This window comes from Priapulus caudatus, unplaced genomic scaffold (assembly GCF_000485595.1).
Source record: "Priapulus caudatus unplaced genomic scaffold, Priapulus_caudatus-5.0.1 Scaffold221, whole genome shotgun sequence".
NCBI lineage: Eukaryota > Metazoa > Priapulida > Priapulimorpha > Priapulimorphida > Priapulidae > Priapulus > Priapulus caudatus.
In genome coordinates, this window is record NW_014577282.1 from 374997 (window position 1) to 380631 (window position 5635).

A 5635-nucleotide genomic window follows, 5' to 3' on the forward strand; every position below is an offset into this window, starting at 1 on the left:
CGAAATACATTTGTAATCGAGGAAGGATTTCATTGGTACTTTGTACGGGCGATGGTGATCGCTGTTGCTGGTCGCGGCCGGCCTTGGTTTGAAGCCTACTGTCGGCTACTTTACGAGGAGCCATTGAGACTTGATCGCCATTCTCCCGGGGCATTCACACATAACTCGCCTGCACGAACGCCATTTTACATTATCGTGCGTTGCGCCATTGAGCACCGAGGCACACGCACGCGCACACGCGCACGCACACGCGCACGCACACGCGCACGCACACGCGCACGCACACGCACACGCACACGTGAACGCAAATACACACCAACATACATACACACACACACGCACGCACGCACGCACGCACGCACGCACGCACGCACGCACGCACGCACGCACCACACACACACACACACACACACACGCACGCACAAACGCAGTCTCAGACTGAAACTTTTCCTCAGCAACAGGAATAGTGCCGTGCGTATTAGACCTGATACGGGCAGCCGGTCCCCGGGCTGTGTGTGTGGGGGGTGGGGGCTTATTCATTCATAAAAACGCACCCAGGTTATAAACCTGTTCGGAGAGCATTTTCTCTACCCTCCTCGTGCGATTATGTAAAGGTAATGGTAATTTCTCTCACGGTCCCCATTTACAGAAAAAGGACGTCAGCGGTGTATGACCGAATATTTTACATTCAGCTGCAACTTGGCAGTGCGTATTGACAATAGGGTGGCGCAATATAGACACGCGCGACACGTATACACGCGCGCATACCCACACGCACGCACACTCACGCAGCACGCACGCACACACACACACACGCGCAGCAAGTAGTACACTGGGTTTATTAAACACCACGACTAAATGTCAACTTACTGGAGTGCCTAGATATATCCCGGTGAGGCCTTATTCAATAGCCATACCATTGCGAAGCCCTAGCGAGAATCCACTTCTCTTCTGCAGTTACTTGGCGGCATCCGGCATATAGGCTGATATGCGCTCGGATTGCATCCTAACATTTACTGCCTCACCGGAAATTAACCGCATTGTTGCACGAATAATACTAATTTTCTAATTCTACTTCACTCTTTTACTTTAAAAAATCTTATTATTATTTTTCCAGTGCAATCTTCTGCAAAGATCACTGCTAGGTAGACATTACTTGGCCCCATTACTAAAGATTTTCACCGGTATTATTCCTGGAGCGTCCATTCTCACAGGATTGAATGGTGCAGGCGTGAACATAATGAACAATACGCGTGCAGAATCTAGCTGTAAAGGGCATTGATCTGATTGGCTGGCCACACATTTCATAGCCGCGTGCGCAGTGGCGCCGCCAGTTTTGTGCGGCGTTCACTTGGAACATAAACCCTCAAATCTGACCACCTAAAAGCAGGTTAAAGCGCCCAATGCATATGTACGTTTATCGGGGCGACTAATTAAATTCTTGTGTAATTTCTATCGTTAGTTAACGTCAAAGCTTATAAATGTTCTATCAGTGGTCAGAATTTTTAATTTAGCAAAACGTCTAAATCTATAGCGCTATTTAGATCAGATCACCTCATATTCTCTATACATTGAGCACAGAATAGCAAAAGTAATTAACGAGACATAGATAGATAGCAGCCTTGAAGCCGGTTTTCTGCTTAAAGCTATGCTGGAAAGTCAGAGCTCTTAGCATGTTATGATCCAATCAATCAGAATGTTTAAAGATAGCTACTAGAAACGGGGAGCTAAGCATGCCAGCATTCGAATGTGTTGGTGTTGTTGTTGTTGTTGTTGTTGTTGTTGTTGTTGTTGTTGTTGTTGATGTTGTTGTTGCTGCTGCTGCTGTTGCTGTTGCTGCTGCTGCTCCTGTTGCTGCTGCTGTTGTTGTTGTTTATAAGAGTACGCACACACCTGCTAGCAACAACGACAGAGCCATCGCCATGCATGACTCATTAGAGATTAAAACACCAATGTGAGATTTTAAACAAGCGATCTGATTCCTAACCCCGGCTGAGACCGGAGAGACCGATGAAGACACGTACACACTCGTTCTCTGTAATGCTGCCAAAATATCCTCAAGGTGACCTTTGCGAGCTGAGTACTAAAAACGTAACTCCACTAAAAGAAACATTGTAAATAACTAGCTTATGCTCGTCCTCTGCCGCTGTTCAACGTTATTAGCATTAGAAAGTCTGAAGGTGATTGAAAGTCAACGATTTTTTCCCTGAGGTAACATGTTTATATGCAAGAGCGAGTGTCAGCTGTTTGTATATGACATGACATGACAGAACCACTACATCGTGAAAGGATGCGTGAAATGTCTAATACCTAGTACAGACTGCAAAATTTGATCCTACATCAAACTAGTCTATCAATTACGTAAAACTGACGAAATGTTTTTTAGGAGCCAATCCGTTGTCTGCACAATCTTTAACAGGTCTTCATCTAAACCGATTTCCGGCAAAAATGATTTTAATTCCATGTTGGTATTGTCCGGGGATAAAGAGAGTATCTATAACAGTGTTTGTTGGGACAGATCACATTATAATTCAGTCCATGGGTTTGACGAGTAGTGGGTCTGGCTGAAGCATTTCTTGCCAGGTGGCGAGTGATGTTTGATGGAGTAAGTTAAGTATCGATGATAACTTGGATGTAAAAATTCATTATATTCGCTCGTTTATTGTTCTTTTTTAAAATTCCGTATCTACTGTTAAACATCAACCGGAGTATTAAAATTAATGACATATATTTTTTTTATGTAGAAAATACATGTTCATAGTTTGCCACTGACACCTGTACACAATGCCTGTACAAGCATTGCAATGTCCCGCTACATTCGCTGGGCGGCGCCACCATGCACAGATGTAAGAGCGCTGCCGATGTCATTTCCATGGCAACATTGTAAGTTGTTAACTTGTTAGTGACAAATATTGGCGGACTTCGATAGTGTGGTAATCACAGGCACTTGGAGCGTTTCAGTAAAATATAATGCTAAATAAATACGAAATCTATTTACTACCAAAGTCTTAATGTTTCTATATTCTCTTTCACCTCTGTAAATGCCGTCCAAATGCTCATCTGCAACAAACGCTGGCTGCCGCTGCACACACTGACGCAGATGGTGTCGTTGTCGTATCAGGTAGTGAGGCTGAGAGGGTCGGTTCAAGGATAGAGAACATGGGTCCCCCCAATAAAACCAATGTCATTTACATCAATATAAATATAATATTATATCAATATAATAGGTTAGGGTTATGGTTAGGGTTAGGCACATTGGTTTTATTATAAGGCATGTTCTCTAGCTATCCTTGGGCCAGAAGAGGGTCTATGTCCCCCGGGGTACTGCCGGAACGTACCCTGGTACTATCTAATATGCCGAACCGTACCTCGTCTACTCCACTAACGAGTCTAGGGAGTCGCTAGATTATAATAATGTAACCCAAACCCTATCCTCTTGGGTTTGGGTTACATTATTGTATCTAGGGAGTCGCCTACGCCTACTCCCTAACCCGAACCCGAACCCTAATCCTAACCCTAACGCTAATCCTAATCCTAACCCTAACCATATCAAATAGTGACCAGGGTACGTTCCGGCAGTACCCTGGGGGACATAGACCCTATGAGCTGTAGTACCTGATACGACAACGACCGCTTGAGCCACACTGACACAATCACCTGCATTCATAGACGTGCATTATTTGCATGCGCGCGCGTGTGTATGTATATATACATATATATATATATATATATATATATATTCCGTTTGCTGTTATTTTAACACGTTCTCTCTTACTTTGAACCTTCAATTTTCTGCTTAGTTAATGTTGCAATGCTACCAAAACCAGTCACGACAAACCAGTTTTTATCCCTCCGTGCACGAAACTGGCCATCAAGCATATCAGAAGCTACACTACAGCTCACAATGCAAGAGCCACGTGTTCATCCAGCGACGACAGCTGCGTCAATGCAATGTTCATTCACGCTTCAGCCTCGTAAATACGTCGATGTAACCGACCGTCGACGTCGCTTCGCACATTGAACAGAAGGGGCGTTCAGCGGGCTGACGTTGTTCAATGTGAAGTTCAAGCAACATTCACTCGGTCCGAATGAATATATAAGTATTATCAGGAGTTAATGATACATTTGTATCATTAACTCCTGGTATATATTACATACATACATACGCAAACACAAATATATATATATATATATATCGTAGAAGTATAAGCACACGAACACCGATGTAGATATGTAAATAAATGTAGAAAAAATAGCATAGGGTGTCAAATTTTATCAGTATTAAAGCTTTCGAAAACTATCTCTCTTCATCATGCTATAAAATCATATATGTATATATATTATCAGGAGCGTATAATGACAAATTGTCATTATTTTCACAATTGTCACACATTGTCACAATTTGTCATTATTAACCCCTGATATTAATTGCGTTCACACGACAGACAATACGCGGCCAGCGTGGTGACGAATGTTTCAGCGCGGAATCACATTCCGCACCGAGTAAGCCCCGTATTTCAGTACGGTACGGTTACGCGTATTTCAGTACGGTAAGCCGCGTATATTTTTACCGTGTGAACGCTCAAGTACGGTACTGAAATCCTCGTGTGAACGCAGTTATTATACATATACAATAATATAATAATATTTATTATAATAATTTTGTCGAGGGCACGCGTTGGCCTAAGAGGGCGCGCCTCCTTAAGCTGGGGGCACACAAGCGTATTTTTTCGCCCGATCGCGGCGAATTTTAAAATCGCTCAAAAAATTCGCCCGTGTGCCCGTTCACGTCGACGACGATTTCGTACGCCCGTACGAACGCCGTACGAATCGCCCGTATAAAAAATGTTAGATATTTTCGGCCGATTATTTACGCCGGCGGATCGATCCGCTGGCAAATTCGCTAAATTCGCTTGTCTGCCCGTGTCCGGCGTATTTTGTCGAGCGATCGATTTTTTTTAAACCAATCGGACGTGTTGTTGATATCATGTGATGCATCGTGTGATCGATCATGTGATTCCGTCGAGTGGCGTACGCGTACGCTCTCAAATTCGCTACGTGTCCCCCGTTCGTGATCGGGCATATAAATTCGCTGGCGATTTTAATCGTCGCGATCGGGCGAAAAAATACGCTCGTGTGCCCCCAGCTTAAGCCTAGGAAACACAAGCGATTCTGTACGCTGCCCGGCAGCGTATATTTTCGCTCACGATTTTAGAACGCCGTGAGAGTTGCGCGTACAGCTGCACACTTAGCTAAGTGTGTGTGAGGGTCGCTTCTCCTCTCGCCACATACATACATACATATATACATATACATATACATCAGAAGTAGATAATAGGAATTTAATTTTTTTTTAAGATTTAATATAGGCCCCTACATTTGTAGCAGATGTGTAATACATATACATGTACATGTACACGATGTACATGTATGTACATACAGGCCCGTAGCCAGCTTTATATTGGGGGGGTTCGTTTTTCAATGTTGGCAATTTGCTCGGCAGGGGCGTGTACAAGATTTGTACCAGGGGGGTCTAACCGTAAGCCAAAGTTGCGAGCACGCGAAGGGGGGGCCCTCCCCCAGAATTTTTTTTAAATTACACCCCCTCAGATGCGTTTTCTGCGCGAGCAAGGGG

The 5635-nt window shown here is 44.0% G+C and overlaps 2 protein-coding genes across 2 annotated transcripts in view; one reads left to right on the top strand and one right to left on the bottom strand.

Annotated features, from left to right (window-relative positions):
• The window catches only part of LOC106807536 (ski oncogene-like), a 26342-nt gene that overhangs the window by 4656 nt on the left and 16051 nt on the right, over positions 1–5635 (bottom strand). The window lies entirely within an intron of this gene.
• Positions 2848–5635, top strand: part of LOC106807537 (tetratricopeptide repeat protein 29-like) — a 39435-nt gene continuing 36647 nt past the window's right edge. The window contains exon 1 of the mRNA XM_014809905.1: positions 2848–2883. The gene's annotated coding sequence lies outside the window, so the exon portion shown is untranslated. The remainder of the gene's footprint in view (positions 2884–5635) is intronic.